The sequence below is a fragment of the Patagioenas fasciata genome, chromosome 3, assembly GCF_037038585.1.
Source record: "Patagioenas fasciata isolate bPatFas1 chromosome 3, bPatFas1.hap1, whole genome shotgun sequence".
Lineage (NCBI taxonomy): Eukaryota > Metazoa > Chordata > Aves > Columbiformes > Columbidae > Patagioenas > Patagioenas fasciata.
Genome location: NC_092522.1, coordinates 31,802,073 through 31,827,135, shown reverse-complemented (window position 1 = coordinate 31,827,135; position 25,063 = coordinate 31,802,073). Strand labels below are relative to the sequence as shown.

The 25,063-nt window shown below is 36.9% G+C and overlaps 1 long non-coding RNA gene across 1 annotated transcript in view; it reads right to left on the bottom strand.

Moving 5' to 3' along the window:
- Positions 1-25,063, bottom strand: part of LOC139827702 (uncharacterized) — a 141,332-nt gene that overhangs the window by 47,979 nt on the left and 68,290 nt on the right. Inside the window, exon 2 of the long non-coding RNA XR_011738617.1 lies at positions 13,293-13,497. This is a non-coding gene — a long non-coding RNA (uncharacterized lncRNA). The remainder of the gene's footprint in view (positions 1-13,292; positions 13,498-25,063) is intronic.

Here is a 25,063-nt window from a genome sequence, read left to right as displayed (position 1 = left end):
AAAGGCAGAGAATCAACAACTCTCTAGAGAAACAACATTTCTAATTAAATAAATCTGCCATAAATTGAAAAGATGAAAGAAGTGGTATTTGTTTTCCACTTTTCTAACTATGATGTTCCTTCAATATTAGCCTGAGCCATACATTCCCTTACAAAAAAAGCTGTCTTTGTTTTATGCATTTTTTGCCACTTCATGAATCTGTTGCCTACCCTGATGTTTTGGAAAACTTTTGTTCACCACGGAAAGCTAATTACACTGCAAAAATTAACATATCCAGAAGTTCTTCAAGGAGCAGGAGGAAAAATTAATAATGGTTTAGAAGTTTAACAGGCAACTGAGTTGTGCAACTTGATAAATCCTGAGCTAACAGATTTTCTTCCTTGACCTTCAAACTGAAAAGTTTTCATGAGCATTTGATAGAAATAAAGGTATATTGTAGAACTAATGGTATTTAATCTGATGACCATGTGTGATGAACTAATATCAGAAGTAATTAGGAAATTATATTGTGGTATTTCAAATATTCAGTTATATGCAGAATCAGTAAAAACTTTCCCTAACTAAACATAAACCAACTCAGAAGATATGGTGGTCACAAATGACCTCTGAAAAGTTTCTTAAAACACTGTTATCCACTTGTGATTGTTAGCCTGAGGTCTCTTAAATAAAAATATCCGAGATCACTGCTTATCCTGACTACTGCAGACAGTAATGGTGCGAAACAGAAGCACTCAGATTTAAAAATTAGGAAGGGGAGGGGGGAGGGGGCATGAAGAAAGCAACCCTAAACTTAAGCAAAACTAGGTAAGCTATAAGCTTTGTGACAGAGGTCTAGCAGCAAAAGCATCCATATACTTCAGTGCTGCCAGCGCCACGAAAGCTGTTCTGCACCAGTGAAGAGGCCAAAATGGAGACTCATTCTGTAGACACATGGTCAAAATGAGACAAATGAAAGGGCCCAGTGGGCAGGCCTGAAACATGTCTATTTATTTTCTCCTGCTAAAAAGGTATTTCTGGAGATAAGGAAGCATTTCATAAAGTGGAAGAAAGAAGCCCAGTCGACCTACTACATCTATGTCACTGGGGGGAATGATTTCAGTCCTTCATCTCCACCAATAGCTTCCAGCACTGGGATGCAGATGTTATCAATGAAAGAACGGATGAAAACAGGAGATTCATTTAAACATCTTTTAGCTATTAAGCAGAAGGACTGTGTTAAAGCTCAAACTCCCTGCTTTCTGGCTAAGAGCTGAGCACCAAAACTGCAGTGGCTAATGAAGTGGCAAGCAGAGAAAGGGAGGATTTGTAGCATGCAGAGGCAGATGAAAGCAGCTTGTGCCCCAGGATCAGCAGCAGATGAAATCCAGCCTTGTTATCTAGCAGGGTCTGACTGTCCCAGACTGTAAGTTGTTCTTGTAGAAGACAGGGAGCAACTAGGAGCCTACAGGAAAGCTGTGCCAAAGGATGGGGTTAGAAAATAGTTATGTGCATGTTACGGTGTTTATGCCTTTTGCTGGTGTGTGTTTTGGTTTGGTTTTCTGGGTTTTTGTTTGTTTGTTTGTTTAGATTTTTGGGGTGGTTTTTTTGGTTTGTGGCTTTTAGGAGGAGTCCCTTTCATAAAAGACATTTTATAAATGGAGAAAATTAGATTATTGAATACCAGGGAGTTTAGTCAAATTTATGAAGGTTTATGGTTGGGACTTCAGCTCATCATTTATTAGTTACTTTTTAAAATTGAAGCATGGTCGTCCTTATTGTCAATCAAGTCCTGGCTAAAGAGGTTACATAGAAATAATGGAGACATGCTAGCTGAGGAAAAGACACCTAAAACACCCTGTTCTCTAGCTTAGACTGATTGATTTCGCTACTAACCCTGGGAAAAACCAAATGTATTTACAACACGATAGGGTATAAATTCTTTCTTCAACTGTATTCAAAAGCTATTGAAGTAAATTTTCTTTTTCCCAGCATTACTTGACTAACATTCATGAAAGAGTCCTTGGAGTTATAAACTGGATATAAATGAGTCATCATGCTTTATTGCATTAATGTGTGCATGTTTTCAGGGCCTGACCTTTGTACTGACCTTTCAGAGGTATAGCCAAGCCATCAGCCCCTGACAGGCCTTTACTGAGGGAGAAAAATCTTTGTAATAGCACAGAGGAATTTACTAATCTGACATCTAGTTTAGCAGATTAATCTTCTATTTTCTTTGATCATGCCTGGCAACAATGTGCAGCAAGTCAAACCAATCAACAATCATTAATTAAAAGAACAATGAAGAGCAGAGGCTATTTAGTTATGAATGGCACACACTGACTGAATATTATGAGTTCTCAGATGAAAGCAACATTTCCTAAACGACACAGATCAGTATGCGATAAGCCTCAAGATAGTTGTGTGATCTAAGATGGAACCCTGAAAGCATATTATCACCGTCTAGGGAAAAAAATAAAATGAAACTGGAAAGCTGCCTTTGGGACTTGTGTGAACCAAAGCCCTGTGCTGAGATTCATACAATTAGGCTTATAAAGCATCGGTGGACGCTCATGCATTGCCTATAAATACTAAGGTTTTAAAATTCTGGTCTCATAAAACAGGTAAATAAAGAACAGTGACCCTGATAATCAGTCTCAGCCTTTCTTAACATTAGGTGGTGTAGTACTGCCTACACAATAGAATGTTATCTCAGATGCATAAACCCAGATGCTTAACTGGTTTAACCTAATTTTTGTACTGAAATCAGTGGAGTTACATTTCTTTATACAACTACAAATGTGACCGTGAGTGTTCTGACACTGAATTTTTAATTTCTTGTGTTACGTAATGCAGAGAGTCAAGAACTTTGTTGAAAATTTGTTAGTCTTACAAAAATAGACTGGAAGTACTATATGGCTCTACCTTTACGATTGTGATGATATTCAATCAGGTCTATGTTCCTACCTGCGTGACATTATAAAGAATGACTAACCTTTAATTATTCTGGGAAATGAAGTGGATATAAAACAAAGTGAAATGCTTAAGGGCATTTTGTTTTAATAGAAAAAGTATAAGGAAGTTATAGGTGTGTACCAGCTTAAAACTTTATTACTTAATAATTGCATAATTATACTCTGGGAAAATTGTTTGATGCAAAAAAAATAGCCTTTAACATTTGCACCATTTCTTGTGCTGTTCTAATATTAAATGGGATATTTATGGTCAAATTTAAGCAGATCTTGTAAAAGTTCAAGGTACTTCTTTTAAACAGTATTCAGGGTTTTCCTTCAAGCCGTTTGTCAGCAAAGAGTGCAGGCTCCGACTGGTGAGTCCCTCCTGAGTGCTTGGGGCAATGCAGCAGCCTCGTAGGTGGGGGGCACTCTGGCACTGTCAAAAGTGCAAAGCACACACAAAGCCAAACCCCAAGAGCAGCAATGAGACTAACATCTACAACGAGGAATTTCTAACAGTCCACAGCTCTTCAGCCAGCAGAGAAAGAGCTGATAGAGCCAATGGTCAAACCAAAACCAACAATGAGGTAGGCATTTAAAAACCCATGGCTATTTAAAAAGTCAATCTAAAACCACGCAACAGAAAGTTCACCAACCGTAATTTTAAATTAAGGTTTAGCATTTTGTAGATAAATATGTTACAGCTTAAACAGAAGGTCTAGGCTCCTTGTGTCAGATACTAAGCAAGCTTATTTCACCTCTGTTAGGCAGAAGATCCAAGTAGATGAAACATACTGACCCTTTCTGTTCCAAAATCTATGACTATTTGCCTAATTTGGATGCCATTTCTAGGGCCATACTGTGAAACAGGTGGAATGGCATTAGCCTACATTTGTCCACTCTTACCATGTGCAAGTATGGTTTGCAGTTATCAGGAAATTAAAATAAATTTCTCTTTTAATAGGCCATGATTTGTCCTTTTTAATTTTTAATTCTTATTAAACTTTAAAAATGAGTGCACATTTTTGCCTACATGTGAAGCTTATCTGGATTTAAAAAAAAATATTTGGATTTACTCTGGATTTTTTTTAAAAAAACCTGTTATTTATTTCCATTGTACTTAAGGAAAAAGAGCACTAATTATAAATCATAAATCATCTCTGTCCATAATCGGAGCAATTCTTCTGCATCTATATTATGAAGTCATCTCTTCATATCGTACTCCAACTCATGTTTTAAAATGTGGGTATCTGAACACTGCACCTAATCATCCATTAAAAAAAAATGAGTGAAAGATCTACTCAAAGATGAGAAACTAGGGCTAGATCCATTAAGGCAGACCTGCTTCTGAAGCTACTAATATACAACATAGCATCATATCTAGGCACCCTTGCCTCTTCTTCCCTCCCCTGCAAATCACCAAATATCTAATTACACTTATTTGCAGCTGTATCAACTGAAAACTGCTAGTACAAAACCAGGTAAAAGTGTAAATGCACACCAGTAGATCCAGAGCAGAATACCAAATTCTGATGCCTTGCATAGTGTTTACTATAAACATTTTCTATACAGGGTAAAAGGAAAGTGTCTATGCCTGGAAAGAGATTTTGTAAGAAATATTTATTTAATTTCTGTGGCAGGCTTACAGGAGTCAGGCATCAAACTGCACCGTTTCCCATTTGCCTTTGAGATTACTGCCAAAAATAGTTCGACGCATAAACGGATAAAGTTGATAGAAGTAGCTTAGGTGAAAGAACAGAATTGCAGACTGGGATGTATTTACAGCTATAAAACACAGTATTTCTGCTATGGAGACCACTTATAGACTATCTGTTCTAGTTGTTTAAACCACAAGATACGAAAAAGTGCAGAGGTACCAAATATGCCTGATGTGACTGCAGCTATAATAAATTAAATCTGCCAAGCCTCAAAAGAAGTTCTCTTTTAAATTCAGCTGCAGGTCTGGCTACATCATGCTGCTTATCCTGTGTCTCATACAGAGAAGAACTGTAGAATGGGAAAAGTCTTTGTGGTCTGGCAAGTTGTGCTAAATTCATGAGCATTCTGCTACACCTGAAACGATAATTGTTGCCTCTTGAAAATTTAATTGTATATTTTGTTGAAGTAGTTATAAGAGACCTTTCTTAAAAGGACATTGTTCATCCATCCGTAGATCCACGCTAATTTCTTTCATGTCAAGATTTACATTCATTCAAGTGAGAAAACAGTTTATTTTAATGAATTTCAGAAAGAAATGAGAACTGGTTACATGGGATATGGAGAAGGCTGAGATACTAAGTGACTTTTTTTGCCTGTTTTCACCAGCAAGTGCTCTGGCCACACCACCAAAGTCATAGAAGGAGAAGGTAGGGGCTGGCAGAATGAAGAAGCACCCACTGTAGGAGAAGATCAGGTTTGAGATGATCTAAGGAACCTGAAGGTGCCCCAGTTCATGGGACATCATGATATGCATCTGTGGGTCCCGAGGGAACTGGCAGCTGAAGTTGCCAAACCACTATTCATCATGTTTGAGAAGTCCTGGCAGTCTGGTGAGGGTCCACTGACTGGAAAAGGGGAAGCATAACCCCAATTTTTGGAAAGATTATAAAGACCCAGGGAACTACAGGCCAGTCAGTCTCACTTCTGTGCTGGGCAAGATCATGGAGTAAGTCCTCCTGAAAACTACTCAAAGGCACATGGAAAAATAAGGTAGTGATCGGTGACAGCCAACATAGCTTCACTAAGGACAAATTGCGCCTGACAAATTTGGTGGCCTTATACAATGAGGTTACAGCATCAGTGGATAAGGGTGGAGCAGCTAATGTCATCTACCTGGACTTGTGCAAATTGTTGGTATTTGGACTGGCACTGTTTGTCAGTGACATGGGCAGTGGAATGGAGTGCACCCTCAGCAGGTTTGCTGACAATATCAAACTGCATGGTGCAGTCAACACACTTGGAGGGAAGGGATGCCATCCAGAGGGACCTTGGCAGACTTGAGAGGTGGGCCCATGCAAACTTCATGAAGCTCAATAAGGCCAAGTGCGAGGTCCTGCAAGTGGGTTGGGGGCAAACCCAAACACAAATACAGGCTGGGCGGAGAATGGATTGAGAGCAGCCCTGAGAAGAAGGACCTGGGGATGTTGCTTGATGAGAAGCTCAACTTGACCAGGCAATGCGTACTCACAGCCCAGAAAGCCAATTTTACCATGGGTTGCACCAAAAGAAATGTGGCCAACAGGTCAAGGGAGGTGATTCTCCCCTTCTACTCTGGTCTCATGAGACCCCACCTGGAGTTCTGCATCCAGTTGTGCAGCCCCCAACATAAGAAGGACATGGACCTGTTGGAGCAAGGCCAGAGGAGGGCCATGAAGATGATCAGAGGGCTGGAGCACCTCTCCTATGAAGACAGGCTGAGAGATTTGGGGTTGTTCAGCCTGAAGAAGAGAAGGCTTCAGCTATAGTCTTCACCTTATAGCAGCCTTCCAATACCTAAAGGGGGCCTACAAGAAAGCTGGCTTCCTGTTAATAGTCTGTATCTTCTTGTGTCACTAGATATGCTGCATACCACAGTTCTGAAACTCAATTTAAAATGGATTGTGAGGTCATTAGCAATGTTCAAAAGCAAGACCCTGTAAAGGGCCTCAAGTTAAGAAATAAAAAATTGAAGATGACATCTGATATGCATATTTCAGGAAACAGTATTCAAAGAAGCAAAACCAATAATTAAGACAACAAAATCTCACACCTCTCTAAATCACTTAGCAATTTCTTTAACCACCCCAGCAGTGTCTGATGCATGTCATCAGAGATGTAGCTCCTCGTAATGCAGCTAGAAAAACAGTAATTGTTCTTGGAGGAGAAGGGTAAGGGAAGTTATTAAGACAAGCTGGAATGAGAGCAATTACAGAGTAATCCAGCTAGTAAATTTAGGACTCAGAAGTATGTAAGTAGCTAATATATCCTAATGCAACAAAGATTTTCATCAGTCTTAGCTGGAGAAGTCTAAATTACACATAGCAATAATGCATTTTACAAATCATCCCAAATGAGGATCTGTAGAAAATCTCTAAGACACCATATTAATATCACAGCAGCATAAAAAAAAAAAAAAGTATTGTATTTCTCAATACAACATGACGATAGGCTCTAGCCTCTTAGTAACGTAAGTCAAACTGAAGAGTACTTAGTAGCAATGCTAAATTTGATATGTCATACTGTCAGATGAAGTTTTTAATCAAATTATGCACAATATTATAATGCTGATTTGTATCACCCTAGGTCTTTCTTCAAGGACTAGAAATAGGTATTCTGAAGAGTGACAACAATGCAAAATACACATGCCCTCTCTCTCTGCATGCTTGGTCAAATGGATATAAGAAAAAGCTGCAGCCTTTACATAAAGGGCAATGAACTATTTTTCTTGATCTCTGAGGAAGAATTAGAATTCCATGTTTAGGGAGGCAGGAGAGGATAAAGAACTTTTAAAAAAAACCCACCACTGTAAACACAGGGAAGGAGTTATTTAACATGATTCCTGTAACACCAGGGGCCTTGGCTTGACAAATGAAGTCACCCTTCCAGTCCAAAGTCCCCAGCTGCTATGAAATATTTTTTTACAAAAATAAAAAGTATTGTGCAGAAACATGTGAGCCTATGAAGCTGCTAAGGGACCTGGAAAGACTTGGTTCCAGTGTTAACATTAGGTAATTCAGAACTGAATTTGAAAACATTTATCACGATTGTGAAATCTATCACATGGATTTACCTCTGCATACAATTACATACTATACCAGACTGCAAAAGCTTGTAAAAACAAAACAACAAAACTTATGACATTGTCCAACAAAACAATACCTTAATTCCTAAATAAATAGAAGGGACAAAAATAAAAAGCTCATTTTGCATTTACAGCTAATGTCACAGAAGCCTTTTACATCATATATGTACACTCAATGTAAAATGAAAGATTGTGAATCTGAAGGCAATTTTTCATCTGACTACTTTGCAGATAAACTAATCGCCTCTCCCCAGCAGCTTGGCCTGACCAATGGCGTTGGTCAGGAAAAAGCTTTTTGGCACAGTTGTGCACATATCCCTGCTGAGTTCACAAGGGAACCCCACAGAGCAGTATGTTCAGGTGCGTAGGGTCTTTCACAAAAAAAAAAAAAAAAAGAATCAAACACAAAAAAACACACATTACGAACACACCCACACCACCACTGTCTATTTTAAAGTAGAGCTTTTAATACTAAAAGCAGCTAGCTACGAAATCAAAATGAAATCTTTTTGTTCTGTGTGAAACCATCCCAGTGAAAGAGACTGTGAAATGGATAGTGATCTGAGGTGCAATTTTCCATTGCATATGTTTTTCAAAGATAAACATCTGATCAGAGCCGTTTGCTGTTAGTGAGCGAAAATAAGAACCAGAACTAATACAGTAACTGCCAGCAGCTTCCAGATCATTAACTATTGTTTATTTCTGCTCAAGTTCAGACATCAGACTGGAGTGATGGAAGATACAGTCATTAATTTGGGAGTCATTTCAAGATGTTCCCATAAACACTGAATCAGGATACTGGCAAGCTGCCTAAGAAAACTTGCTGCCAAGAATTTTTTTTTTCTTTGACTAGTCATTTTTATTGTTGGTATCATTTGCTGCTTTCTAGTGCCTGCAACAGACAAATTACAGATAGATCAGCAGAGTTTATACAAGAACTGACTTTTTATACTTTGTTCTGCAGATACAGATGGTTTTTTGCCTTTGTTACAACAAACCCCTTAAAAATGTTGCATCACAAAACATTAATTGTTCTGTTCCTGACCTCTCTCATAGCAGTCAAAGGAAAAAATTAGTTTTTCCTTACTTAACAGAAGCCTAATAAAATGATAGGTGAGTTGTCAAGAATAATGAAGCTAAAGTAATCTGGATGATTTCACAGAAAGTATGTCTGTCTTTCCTGACAATCCCATGTTTATAAAGTCTATTCCACTTCTTAAAAAAATATTTTAAAAAGCCCCAAACAAATAAGAAATAATTCCAATCAGCTTTACCTCTGTTGATGGTTTGGCTAGGACAACAGTGAAAGCTCAAACCTACCACTAGAATAGCAATAAGAAATTGCTGTAAACAACATCTTAAGTACAAATTACTAAAAGGACTTTGAAGGCAATAATTGAAAGTTAGGGGCTCCATATTCTTCTATATAGATCAGCTTTCATGGACAAGCACATAGTAAATGACAGAGCTGTCACTGAGCAGGATTAAAATGTTTCATACCTCTTTAGACTCTGAACACTTGCCAAAACTCTTAGTTTGCACAGATATTATACCATAGTTGGATGGTACATGGAAGTATCAGAAAACCAATAATTTATTTGGATTTTAATACCAGCACATGGTGGCCACACTTAGTGCATCATGAAGCTATTGCTAGTTGATGTATATAATGGCAGGATAAACCAAACATTGATAACAGCTTGTACATTTTCCCAAAGAACCAAATATCTTACAAAGTAATTCAAGTTTATAAGGTTACACAATAATTTTATTACACCATTGATTATTTAAAATACAGCACATCACTGTCAAAGATAACATCTTACATGAAACCTTTTTGTCTAACTATTACACAAAAACAAAAAACAAAACACAAGTTTTTTTCTGATCAGAGTAAAACTGCAGACTTCTCAAAGTCTTTAAGTTCCAGCTGTTAAGTGTCACAGAAAAAGAACGTAATATTCAGGTTTAGATGGAGGGAGGGGGAAATAAAAATTAAAAAAAAAATCTGAGGCACAGAATTCTATTGCTAAGTTCAAGGATCTTACAGTATAAAGCAAACAGTCTTGAGGAAGTCAAAATAATTGATGGCTTTAATCTTTTCGCAGGTTTAGAAATAATCATAAACAACAATCATCTGTGTTGTTTTGATCTGGACATAATTGAATAAAATGTGCAACAGTAATATGAGACAGGTCAAGAAAATTGCATTTATAACATTGTCATTAACTTTAGATTTCCTTCATCAAACCATTGTTATGTCTTCACAATCTATTTCTGGATCAATAAACAAAGAAGAAACCAGTTTTCTGATCTGAGAACTGTATTCTTATTGAAAAAGTAAATTCATACTTTTATATAATATAGAGAAACCTTCAAATACATAAATGCCGTAGGTTAGAAATGTCCAGCCCTATTAATCCAACATGCCACATCATAACCCAAGAACTTTACATAACACATACTTTGTACCACAAAGAACTCAGTGGACTGGGAGTTCAAGGAGCTATTCATGAGCCACAAACAATGCTTCCCCCGTAATCTTCCATTTCACTGTGGGATGGGAATGAGCTAAAGTACAAGGCTCCAGGGCCACTTAGATTTACCATCCCAAGCAGGTCAGGGTCCACAGTTCCTCAGGCAGCAGGTCCAGGATATCCAGCAGCTCAGGCCACGAGGTGCCCACAGCGGCCCAGAGCTAGCAGGTACACTTCAGCTATGTAAGAGTTAGCCTTAGCTCAATAACTCTTCAAAAGGCTACCCAACTAGCATTATTATCTAGTTTTTTTTCCCTCTCGGTCTTCCTTTTCAAAGGAAGTTGTTTTCAGTAACATGCAAGACTTGAAGAATCATCTTGGTACTGTGGTCAGATTAAAGGCTGTTTAACTGCAAACAAGAATAATATAGCTTGACTACGTTAATGACACCTCTTCCTCTAGTTTTCCGATACCTTCCTCCACCATTTGTCCTAAAAGGTGCTCTTTATGTGAGTTACAAACAAGAATCCCAGCATGGTAGAGGCAAACTACATGTGTCCATGATCTGAAAAGACATTCCAGCAAAAATTAAGCTAGGGGATTCTAGTACGATACTACCTTTTACCAACCCCATCCTCAGAAAGATTTAAGTATCTTGCTATGGATCCAGAGGCATTAGTTTAATACTTGCTCAGGACTTTTGCTGAAGCCTTCCTACTGCTGACTCAAGTAGTGAGGCAAGGGCTTGTGGGTATCAAAATACACACAACATGTTCTTGCATGGTATTATCTACAGAAACTGATAGAATTTAATCATGGCAGGCTGGCAGAATACAGAAACTTTTACAAAACTTTGTTTGCAAACTGTTCTGGCTAATTTACCTACCACACTTCCAATTTTTTAAGCTGCTAGTCAAGATAACAGGAATGTGAAATTAAAGGAATCTTTGTAAAATGTCCAGATATTGAGTGAAGTTCTTACCTTATTATTACTTCCTAAAGGGAAGCCGATGACATGAGTGGTGCAAGCAATGTCAAGGTTTAATCTGAGATAAATAAATAAAATACATATTTATCTCATCTCCTGTTTATTCCAAAGAATCTCCTATGAGGGTTCTCCAGCAGACAGGATGCAAGACATGCATAGCAACAGAAATACAACCACCATAACACCGTTGCCCCAGTACAGCTATTTGATCGTGTCTGGAAATGACTGATTTTAATTGGCAGGAAGGTCTTTTAACACAAAGTTATTATTATGATTATTATGTTAGAATTAGTTATACAAGCAACTCATTAGAAGTTACTATTAGCATCTTAGCTTTCTTAAGTAACTTCACTTTCTTAACTGTATTATCAAGTTCTTTTTAATAATCTTCTATTATAAGGACATATAAAGAGATTACACTTCCTTAGGACTCTAAGTCTACAGCTATGGAGTACGAAGACTTTCTGAAGAATACGAATAATAAAAACAGACATTCTTCCAACCGATATTTTTAGATCTATAGGATATAAAAGATTTTAATGAAGGTCCCAACACCAGCTTCTAGGAGAAATTATTGACCTCTGAGGAATGCACTGAAAATTATTTGCCATGGATACTTATTTTATTCTTTTTTTACAAATCTACAGAACAATTCAATTGCTATCAACCTAAATGTTTGCTACAGAACAGGTACAAAGGAGGGACAAGGAGGCCATAGTATTTGCAGATATATTTTTAAAATAAAGTGTCTTTGAACAGAATTTACAAGACAACTTAAGGAAAGCAAGATGAAGTTTAACTGTGCAGTCATACATCTTTACTCAAACATCCAGAATTCCATCAGTTTTTGTAGAAAAACATTTTGAAGTTCCTTGATTTTAGTTTTATTTTTGAAGGTATTTTAGCTTTGTTTTTCATTTGGATTTGAGGTCTAAAATAAAAGTTAATACCTCAAAGGAGGTGTAAAGCAAAATTATACATCACATAGACACAACACTTTACACAGAGTACCTGTTTGATCTGTTTTGTTGGATTATAGTGACAGCAAATTTCAGAGCTAATTCTGATGGAAAAAAATGGATTTTGAGAAAGGAAACTGCTCAGGATTTGCAACAAAAAAAAAAAAAAAAGAGAAAAAAAATTATTGTGCTTGCTAATGAATCATAAAAATTGGAATTTCTTCTTAATGTGAGACATCCCCAGATCATCCCTGTCCTAATATACTACTGATATGTCATCCGTACTCAGCATCTGAAGTCACTGGATATACCTTTTTTCTTTCTGTTCCAGTGCAAGTCAGAAAGCAGAAAAATAAAAGGTTTTCTTCTGACAATAACCAATTCAGCTATGCAACCCACCTCTTAACGTATTTTTTTTTTGCCCAGGACTCCGTCTAGAATAATTTTCTCCATTTAAGGTGAAACTTAGAAGCCAACAAATAATCTACTCCATTGTAAATTATCCTTGAGTCTTTGTAACTGGACATCAGAATTAAAATAGGACAAACAATTTGAAAGGAAGAACGGCATTAAATGGTGGAAAAACAACAAACAAACAAACCAAAACACACCACTACCAAAACAAAACAAACAAAAAAACCACCCCACAAAAACAAACCTCTCTACACATTGTATGAGAGACGCAACATCTAAAGAGTTCCAAAAAGTATCTGGATCACTGCCATAACAATAATGAAAAGAAAAAAAATACCCAACAAAGTGTATTTTATAACAGAGCTAATGACAAATACAGCAGAAACAAATGAGGTGTTAACATTGTTTAATCAGAAACACACTGCACAGTATTGTGACAGGGTTTTAGGACTTTTGCAAGAGGAAAACTTTTAGGTTGACCTAAAAATCATTTGAGGCAGAATTATCTCTAAAGCTTACATTATTCTCTTCTCATTCTTATTGTTCTCCATTAGGTTATGGGAGACTTCCCAAAGCACTAAATCCCTAAAGAAAATCAGAGTAGAAAATAAAAAACCAAGTGGTAATGGAATCCAAGCTATGGATGCAACATTCAAATTAAAGAAAATAATTTCAAGGAATCACTGAACTCCAACAATAGCAGTCACAGTTTTGAATTTCAGAATTGTTATGTGAAACATGTACCTCTGGTGGCATTATTCTTCAACACCATATACTTAGCATTTTGTTGTTGATTTTGGGTTTCGTCCAAAGTTATTTGGTTTAGTGTATGAACTTGAGTTTCCAGATTGTTTTCAGAATCCTTCAGTGGGTGTAGAGGTAGTTCAACAGTCTCTTCCCTTTGGGCTCTGTTTAAGCTCAGTCAGCTATGATGGAAGACAAGTCTTTCCTAAAAAAGAGTTTGACATGTGTCATTCATCACATTCTCAGTTACACCTAGATATTTACTTTCCTTTGATAAGAAAATTGTTCTGAACACTGTTAGCTGATTATTCAACAAGGGGAAATTTGTGAGAAACTAGTTGCAGCACATCTTACAATTTTAAGAAGCTTATTGTAGCTACTGCATCTTGACATAGTTGCTGGAAAACTGGAGTATGGACAAATACCTGCCTTCTTTCTGGTGATTTAGGAATTGCACTAATTGCAGTTGTGCTAACTGCTAGAAAGGAAAGAAGATTAATATTTTCAGTGAAAATTTAAAAGGAAGAGACTCTCAGAAGAAGTGATACTAATCATCTTTTCATACCTATTAATAAACTACATTTTAAGAAAACTTTTTATTCTCACTCAAAGGAAATATATATCAACAGAAACGCAAAAAATTTACACTGCTCTATCTGGAATGACAACTTATTTCAAAATAATCTATGTATGCAAAATACTTCGAAGGACCAGTCTCCAAGTCACCTTGCTTCACGGTATGTCAAACATCAGGTCAGAAGAAGAATTGTCACCTTATATTTCTTCTTCTTCTTCTGTGCTTCTTGACACAGTCACAATGACAATACTGTGACCTAACTGAAAGCTCCCTGGATTCTGCATTCAAGTCTTTGGATCAGGTTGGAGAAAAAGCCAATAACTCCTAATTGTATCAAGAGCAGAACCACTCCATTAGCATTTTGACCCTCTCAATGGACAGAATGACTTTAGATTTCCAGATATGTACCTTTTTTTTTTAACCAAAAAAACCAGTATGTGGGTATATTTCAGTATGTATTTATATAAATGTAAAGATTAAAAATCAATGTTCATTGATTTATGATATTCTGATCTTGAAGAAAAATTGAAACAGGTTGAGTAATCTTAAGTCACCAACATGCTTCCCACAAACTTCAGAATTTTAAACCTAGCATATGAAAAAAAAATATAGCAAACAGTTTCACACTATACAATAAGGACACAGAGGAGATACCACAGGATTTCCAGAAGAACTAAAATATGGAACAATGCATTCCTGTTTTCTTGGGATTTTAATAAAGGCATCTTATGCAGATTTGTGCTACTAAATTGTGACACAAAAAGTGTGAAATCATGCACTGTCAGGATGTATGACCATAAACTTCAAAATTTGAATTGAGGACAAAGTATTTGTCAAATTAGTTTCACAGAAACCAGTGAAGAAATTAAATAAAACCCTCAATTTTTGTGTCTGTGTTCATCAAACCATTAATCACTAGCAATGAGGTGCAGCATAGAAGGGCCAAACACTCTCAGTTTATGTGATGTCACAGCGACACAAAAAAATTCACTGTTTTAGTAACTTTTGCTTAAAGCTTTAGTTATTAAATATTTTCAGATTTAATGGAAACCACCTCTATCGTGCCAGCAGACATAATTAAATTCTTTGTCCCTTCATTTTAAGGCACCACAGAAGTCCACAATCAAATGCTCATGTGAAATATATTCAGATACATTGTCTGTGTCCTCATTATGGCATATCACAGTAGTTTTTGATTATTACTCTGACTTCATACTTGTTCTTATACATAAGTATGGCAAAGGTCATTTTGACCAAAAACATATTGAAATATGGACAACTCTGAAAGAATGAACAGTGACACACAGCACGAGCTGTTACATAAATTCACTAGTAATATTTACTCTTTTTTCAGATCTCAGTTTGAGACCAAAAGAAATAAACAAACTTCCTCTCAGCCAACACAAATAAGAACAAAACTGGGCAGCTCCAGACCTCAAAAGAGAAATTGTCACATCTGAACTTCACTCTAATATATATACTTCTGACTGAAGTCCTACAATACTTTTCTGAAATTAGAAAAACGGAATGCAATCCTATCAGTTACACACAGCCAAGGCATTAATACTAAAGACAGTAACTGCATATCAGCAGCAGCATTGTGTTCCCAAAATGCAAAACTCTATCTAACATGGCAAAGATAAAGCTGACTTGGTGCTACTTGAAAAATAATTTAACTCTTTTTGGAAGAAAAGCTACTATAAATGTCAAAAACTGCTGGACACTAGAACTGAAGAAAAATCTTTACTGCTACCTGAAACAAGGTCAAGACCACTGCAGAAAATTCAAAAGGAAAAGTTCTGACTATGATTGTAACATACAGTTGCCAAAATACTTCATCTGTCACACTGTTTTGTTCATGTTTGTTTATAATATAATTTGGCAAGGCTTATCTAGTGATATAAGTACTTCTAATATTTCCTCCTTAGTGGGTAACAGAATAACAACTTTACAATTATGGTAGCAACTTAAGTGAGTTCTTGGCTCCTGTATGAGTAATGGTAGAGTTTTCTCTCCCTGCAGCTTTGAATCTCGGCGCATCATTAGAAAACAACACTAATTTCCTTCAAAAACTTATGTTTTGTATTACTTTATTACAAAACTTCTCCTGCCTCAACAGCACCTAACCTTTCTGTTCAGCTCTATGCTTCTCTACAAATACTAAATATTGCTCTTTAATTATTTTAAAAACATAATATTTTCCTATAGAACCTCTGCATTCCATTACCGCTTCAAAAAATGTGGAGCAAAATTCTGGTTTTATGCAGATCTGTTTTTCTCCAGTCCAATCCCGAACATTCTGTGATTCTGTGATTTTTCCTCATTTACCAAGGTGATTAGTTTGGTTTCCTACCCTCCAAGTCACATACCTCAACCATATTCCTTTATTTAAAACCTTGAAAGGAAATTTGGTGAAACATACACAAGGATTTCCAAGCAAGTTTTTGCCCTCTGCAGAATCTTCTGAGTGGAAGGAATGATTAACTATACTCTGTTGCTGATAACCTTTGTCTTCTTTTTCTCGAAAAGTTGCAGTTTATTTCAAAAATAATAAGAACGATTCTCTGAAATACTTTTTTAAAAGGCATACTGGAAATCCCAAACCAGTTCTTGACATGTTGAAATACAGTTTTATTATCTCGCCGAATTTCTCCGGTTGATTCCTTAAGACCTGGTATAACAGCATATTGGGCAACATTTTCCTCAAACTGTTAAACAAAAATACAGTTTGTTTAATATGTGATTAAGAATGCTTCCATCACTCTTCCCTAAAGACTCACACAGGAGTTCACCACTTTGGCTTCTTCTCTTTATGCCACCCAGATAATCCAAAGAGGCTCCAGTATCAGCTCAATATTGCATCTTTTTTTTCTAGTCTGCGATCGAATGGTTGCCGCCCCTTTACTCACACATGTGCACTCACTATCAGGCTTTGGGTGCGGAAGATCAAACTTTGGGAAAAAGCAATACCTGAGGCTCCACGAAGACTTATCTCTTCAGCTTGAGTCTCCCCACTTGCCTAGATATGAGGTAAGTTGCTGAATCTCAGTGCCAAGGCAGTCTTGAGTTTGCCCCAATGGAAGGAGCCATGCTGACTGCACAGGTCGGTCACAAACTGGGCAGTGAGTCAGGAAATCACCTATATGCTTCCACCCAATTTGATGACATAAATTAATTTGGAGTTGGCATGGAAGAAGAGTATGCTAGGAGGCTATTAGTTCCTCTTCTGTTCTCTTGGGTAGTCAGTAAGAAGCCAGGGAAACTAGTTATCCCAAGTATAGCTAACTATTTTGGGCTACCACCCAAAAAGAAATGTAGGGTTGTGCTTGGGCCTGGTCCCTAGCAGTGACCGTAATGCTCTGAAAGCAGGAGAACTTGGCTGTAGAGAGTTGGAGGCTACAAAGTTAAGGTTCGCTAATTGTGACCATGATAATATTTGAGGGTCTGATGGAGGTGTTGTTGCTTTCTGATGGAAAGCACATTTTCTATCAACTGCAAAAAGGATTTAGAGAAATCATGCTCTGAATTGTTATCTTAAAATCAGGGGCCTGGAGTGGACTGCAGAAATGCCTTCTTTTGGGTGTATTATGGTACTTAACACTGGAATATATTTTATACTCCTTCATGACAAACTAGTCAGGAAAATTCTACTTTTTACTATGGCAATTCCACTAAAAGTGTGCACACAACATTTAGAAAAATATGCTGATAATATCCTGGCTGCAAATGATTTAGTATCTTATTCCTCTTAGCTGGACAGTCAGAAATTTAATTCTTAATGTGCAATTTCTAGGGGCTTATGGTGGATTACCATAATAAGAGACAGAACCATTCATAATTAAAACAGTACTCTCTAAGGAGAGAAAAATACAATTGCGCCTTGTCACAGATTTCAAGTAAACACATTTTTGATATGTTCCCAGGTTTTCTGCTTGGAAATTTTTATCTCTTCCTGAGTGTTCAAGACTACTGATGTATTTTTCACTGTTTATACTAGGCTAAATAACAGAGCTACTTTAGTTTGCATACTTCAAAGTCATTGTTTTAAATTACTTGAACTGACTTTGGCAGAGAACAAAAGAGGACTAGAGTAAACAGTACAAACACACATCCCCCCTCTTTGCTACCCAGTCAAAAAAAAAAAAAAACCTAGTAATCCACCATTGCTTTCTCTCTACTCTTATATTTCTAGTGAGCTAAGCTTGTATCTGCTATTGGAGAAACACAGTTGAGACCTGTATGACACATGCTTAAATTTAACACGTTCCCATGGCAGTAATGAACAAAGCAGTCCTTCCTTTCAGGAAAATCCTGGACCTGCATTCTCCAGGTCCCTGAGCAGTATAGAATTTAGAAGAAAAACAGGAAACACATGTGGAAACCAGATATAACTGACCAAACCTAGCTATTTAAGTAGTCCAGCCAGTGGTTTTTAAATGAATAAACATATCTATCTATATTATGACTGACCAAACCTTCCCTCCTCCACCAGCTTTTTCATACTGAAAAATTTAGGCTAGGCATATATATGTGTAGAAATATGCAGAGAAAAGAAACAGGAGCTAGTGAAGGCTTTACATATGTCTTATACTATAAGAGTTTATAATTTTTCCACACATTTTTTGAAAATGGATTAATATGACATTCATAAAGTAGAAAGACTAAATTTCTGATCCATAAGAGTTTGCACAGCTAGTTTTCGTATCTGCTTCATTAAGTATATACATATATATACATGCATATAATCTCAGATACATACATTCCTGTTTAGAAGTTAATCAAAATAACAGTGCAATATTTTTTGAGTAATGAAAATAAGTCATAGCCATAGTGATTTGTGGGTTTTTTTCCTAATCTACCTTACTTCACCATGATCTCTGATTTTTGGAAGACTCTAAAACAGCCTATATATAACCTGTGATTTGTATTTCCCGAAGAGAATCTTACAAATGAAGATGGGCCATTTTTATTGTACTCCAATCCAAGCAGTATAGATACTAGATGATGTTGAAAATAAAATATTTTGGAAATATAAACAACTCTTAGCACAAAATATATAAGTGATGATAACACAAACTAGACTGTGCACGTGAGCTGGGCTTCTCTCCACATAAAATATGGCTTTCCCATGTGTACTTAATGGAACATCAGGAAAAACATTCAGGCTTTTTAATATCGCCATCTACAAAATAGAGTGGGACCTCTCAAGAAAACCATTGTTTCCCTGGAGTTCTGTTGCCAAGACCTTCAACATACAGTGATCTTGCAAACTTCTGCCTGTGACAAGCAATCTGCAGTGCCCTTAGGTTCACATCCAGCCTTTTGGGAAAATAAATCTAGCTCTCTGGATGCTCAGAAATCTTAACCCCTCACAGAAGCGATGAGTTAAATAGATAGTTCTAAATTAACAAAATTTCAATAAAATGGGATAAGAACAAACAATGTTCATAATGATCTCCAAGAGGCAAGCAACCCTTCTTTTCCCGCAGCACAAAAATAACAGTTCAAGTAATCGTCTTTGGAGAGTGACCTCTATGGAAGCTGGAACTCCCCTGTTTTCTGCAGTCACTTCTCAATGACAGGGCTTGGAAGCCCTTCTGAATACTAAACTGTAGAGTTCAATTCATTTAATGTTGCTATTTTATCTGCTAGCCACTTTTCCCACCACAGTAATTTTAGTTTCTCTGCATAAACATGGGGTGACAAAAAGTTCTTGTTACATTTTCTGAATATATTTTTCTCTTTCACATTCCAGCATTTTTTCATCCAAAAGTTTCACGAGATGGCAGCATACAAGCCAGTGAATCAGTTCAGGTACACTGGGCAGAGCTGTGTTGCCCATATTATTTCCTAAATAAGGTACAGCGTTTGTCAACATTACTACAAGGCTCTGGCAGGGGAGGCATGAGGGGCAAAAATGCCCTAAAATGTTGAACATCATGAAATATCAATCATTTCCATGTGTGACTGACCTCTGACTCATTCCATTCCATTGTCCCTAATTTCCCTAGAGAGAAACTGAAAATACATGTTTGTCCTCCAGGGCTCCATCTCTGTGTGTCTCTCCAAGATGGTTTCATCACTTTTTAAATTCACCTGTGTATGTTTTTTGGAGTCTAGCTGAAATTAATGGAGCTCTATAGATGTGCAGGTGTCTACCAACATGGAGCCTATCACCTGGTATCTAAAGTGAGCAATAGAGTAAACAAAGCCAGAGATGATCTCAACCACTTCTGTAGTGCTTGCTGTCCCTCACAAAGTGAAATACATCCTGACTTCAGTGCGCTTTTCATGGTGGTCAATCTAATTCTACTTGGATCTACTGTCTTACAACCGTCACTCACAGAATCTCCCACAGCACAAAGCCAAACCTGCCATCACGGGAAGCAGGAGATGACTGTGGCACTGCCTGTCATCACGAGGACAAGCTGCAGTTAACATTAAGTGTGATGGGCCCTAGGAAGAAGGAAAATGAAAGATGGCTTTTGAGAACTGTCCATCTATTCAACATCCAAGTTTGGGATGGAGGAAGGGTTTATGTTTTATTTGATAGGATCTTTGTAACAAGTGAAAAAAATGGTAGTACTCAGTGAATGTACAGAAACCAGCTAAATCAGTGGTGAAAAGTTGCTTTATCCTGGATACAATAATCAAGAAGTGTAGCTATGTAGCAAAACAAAACAAAACAAAAGAACAGTCTTATTGCTTCCTTGGTGTAGTCGAACTGTGGCAGAAGAACTGCAGATCATACAAATATCTTGAATAAAATTATATTACAAGATAAGTTTGCTAGGCCAAACTTTCCACATGTATTCAAACTCTCCTAAAAACACATTCACTTGCATAAAAGCTTAGTCCAAGTCTATACATCCCACAGACCAGCATATAGCAACCATCTGGTGGTGAAGTTGGAGCATGAAAGCATACATAAACTGTTTCTGCCTGGGGAACCTTTAGTCCTGCCTTCATCATATGGACAGATGGGCACCACAGATCTAAATTAATCATTTGACTCAGTGTTCTGTTTTATTTAACTGTTGTTATTTACTTCTGTTTTCACACCTGTGGAAGAAATACAAGCATCACCCTTGGTAGGAAGAAGAGAAATGGGCACGAATTGTCTTCAATGACAGAAAAAACCACCACCACATTGTAAACATTTCTGAGTCCCTTGGGCAGTCTGTGCACAGTGGCCATGAAACATATAACTCCAGCTCTTTAATTTTCTGACTAGGGAAGGAGTTAAAAAAAAGGCCAAACCAAAACAAACAGGAAAAAAGTGTATTTTGTTGTCCTGGCTCATTGCCGTAGTGGTTTGGTTGCTAAAAACAATGAAATGCTAAAAGGGCATTTGTACCACACATATCCTTAGCACTGGTTCTGCTTTTATCTTAGTCACTGAAACAGAATGTTTAATTACGTGCTAATCTACTCTTCACATACAGTTTTAGAGATCCACTCACTTATTCTTAGTATTATATATGCAGCCATATCCTGCATTACAGATTCCCTACTCTCCCTACAGAGAGAGAAATACTCTGGCCTAAGCATCAGAAATAGGTACCGTTCCATTCAAAGAGTCTTGGTTAAAAGAAAGAAAAAAAAATAAACAAATAAACAACAAAAAAAGAAACGTTGTGGTAGTATTGTGAGCTTTGACTTAATGTGAACTTTCCTATATTCCAGTCATGAGATTTAACCAAAACAGCCTTGGGGATATCATGATGGGAAAAGCAAAGTGTGGTGGTTGCGTTGGGAATATATTAGCTGGAACGCTGTCTCAGCAGCTGGCCAGCAGCCTTTTGAAAACAGGGTTATTCCAAGAACTATATAAATAAACACAGGCCTTGGGAATCTTTATCCGCCCAAAAAAATCTCTTCACCAAGCCAACCATTACCCAAACTTTCTCTATATGTGTGCCTCACATGGAGGGTACTTTACACAGAGTAAGAGAAGACTAGCTGTGCCTGCCAAACGCTTTAAGTTAGGATTTGGCAAGGGCTTATTTGCAAAGGGGAGGAGGGAGAAAAGGGCGTGGGGGAAGTGGCTTTTCCAGAGGTCTACCCTAAAGTAATTATGCAGCTAATTATTAGCGGACTTTCTCCTTATTACTACTGCTGTCCATCAAGAATTATATTTTGCCTTATGTTCACAGAGCCTCACATTACAGTTCCTACTATTGAGTAATTCTCATATAATAATACCCAGATTGATAATGCATTCTGCTGAAGCTCTGCGCTACAGCTCAGGGAAGTCTCCAGAACCCGAAAATCTTGGTTGTTCAGCAGAGGCTGGGTCAGACTAAAAACTTTGATTGACTGGATGTAGGACACCAAAGACAGCATCAGACAACTGATTTGTCACACCCTAGATGATGAAAACCTGTTTAGTCCTTTCTGAGGCTTCCCGCTCAGTGTAGAGTTAGCTATCCCCCCCAGATCCACCCAAAATAAATCTCAAATGCATTTCATTGTTCTGATTGCTATCCCTAATAAGAACTAAAATGTTCAATCTGCTCTAGGTGGGTTGGACTAGACGATCGCCAGAGGTCACTTCCTAACCACAACCATTCTGCAATTCTGTAAAATAATAAATGGCATGAATATGCCTGGACTTCTATTGATCACAAGGCCAACCAAGAAAACTGTTACAATCACCATGAAAATATAGAGAAAAAAGCCAAAGGTACAGCTCTCCAGATGGCTGTAGCATTGCTTTGCAAATACTCAACTGTTTTTATTCTTATAGCCCAAAAGGGAAAGGTTAAACATTAAGCAATAACAGGAAAGAGAAGTTATGAACAAAAAATAGTGCTACAGTGACAACAATGCAAGGAGAGTTTCAAGAGTATTTACTTGGATAATAAATATTATCTTTTTTCTTTTTTTTTTTTTTTTTTGTTAACCAGTTCTTCTTTTAAGTCCAGATTTCTTTTGTCCTACTCCATTTTTTTAATTGGTAACTGAACTTTCTAGTAGTAATGTAAATCTGCTTAGACTAACATTTGTCATGTTTACTGCTGACAGTATATCCATAAAGAACAATGCAGAGGGCTTGCGATAATCATATAGTCCTGTGAAACATAAATTAACACCACTTATCGCTATCGACACAAGTGTACAAATAATGTGCACATTCTTTTGACCAAGTCCTAAGATAATCAATGCCATGACAATGCCATTTATAAGATGCTGGAATCTACAGGTCCTTCCATTTCAGAATTTCTAGGTACTTTCCAAAGATTAATTAATTTTTATAACACCCATGGGAAATTTACTCCTGCTACACAGATGTGGAAACAGACATGGAGAAGTTAAGTGATGTTCCCAAACTCACATAGGAAATATGAGTCAGTTTGAACAAAAGGACTTGTGCCACCTCCTCCTCTTCCTCACTTCTCTTGCTCTGTTTATTTTTATTAATTGTAAAGTAATATTGATGAAAGTTATTCATAAAAAAAAAAATGCATATGGAAGCAAGAATGGAAAGAAAAATATCTCCACAAAATATACTTTAATGAAACTATGAAAAATGCAATCTGACCTAAGTAATTCGCAAAGGTTTGTGAAAGTTAAATGCATAATAAAACTCCCAGGGTTTGTGCATATGGAAATAATAATAAAAGCATATCACACAAAGAAATTCACCTTTCAAAGTATTTCTCATACCACAAAAACATAATTTATATATCTTCATAAAATGAAACATAAACATCAGGTGTAATTTAATTATGCTCAGACCAAGCATAAGCAGATGAATATTATATTTATCCGCTTCAAAATGTTGATGCTTTTATTAAAATTATATTGGTTGGACTAGAAGATTGCTATTCATAAGTCTAGAACCTCCAGGGGCTCGAGAAAAATGGTTTGTTTAGGCTGGTGTAGGTACTGTGATTCAGCACACAGGCTGCTCAAAGGCTCTATACCAAAGAATCTGTGGCTTCCTTCCCAGTGACTCAAGACAGATTAAGAAACTATAAAAATGAATAGACCAATAAATCTCCACCCATTTTTAAAAACTATTTACCAGGAATTTCTCTTGCGATGAAACACTAGTATCCAAAATGATACTGACACCTTCAGGTTTACATGAACAGGCTAAAGTTCCACAGCCCAGGGTTATATAAGCCTAGAAATTAGGGAAGAAAGTGGTGAAAAAAAAAATCCCCAAGACAACAAGATTTGATTTAACCAATAATACATGCAGTACCTGGCAGTATGAATGAAAATAGTAAAAAACTGCTAAGAAATTATTTTCCTCCAATTATTTCTTAGAAACCATGTCCGAATTTTGAAATTGATTTCAATTTTTTTCAGTCAATTAATTTCAAATGCAGAAGTTTCCACTCAAAGACATGCATCACTGAAGCCAGCAGAAGCAAGTTCAGAAGTTCATTTAAGGTACACCAGGGTGGAAATTTAACAGAAGTTGGTATAGTACTTTCTAAATCTACTTAAAAAAAATCTCCAGAATGCATAAATTCACTCTGGTATTATAATTTCCTTTCTCAAGCATTCCAAGACTGCAAATATATGCTACTTAAGTGATCTGGCTGACAGGATGGATGATTTTGCAAGACCATTGTCCGCAGTTTCGGAAAATCAGTAGGTACTTCCATAAATATTACAATCCAGCATAATATTTGTTGTTTTCTTTTTCCTCCTTTAAAAAGCATTTTGACAGCTGAAAATAACCAGATATATCTTATATAACAGTCTAGCAAACTACATGAAGACATCTTTCCCTTGCCACAAGATAGGATCATCTCCTGTCTACACTGTCAATATCTTGTTGTTCCTTGGTGATTCCTGAAGATAGCACAGATCCTTACATGAAGAGGGGGAGCAGCATAAGCAAAATGGGAGACAAGCAATCTCCTGTGTCTCCAGTACCAAAACTGATTTAATGAAGGGTAGAACAGAAGGAATATATTTTATGAAAACCAATCGCTCTATAGCTTCCCCTAAAGAAAAGGATCACAAAAGGACAGTGACTGTTATTGCTATGGAAATTTTGCTAAAGGCCTTTAGATCTTTTCCTGTAGCTCCACTTGGAAATCAGATTTTGGAGAAATTCCTTTGAAAGAATGTCCATAACTCTTGTTATGGACATCTTGGAACTATATCACTGGCAAACCAACCAAAATGGTCACTGCTAAAATAGTGCACAAAATCAGCAAAAGCAACATCA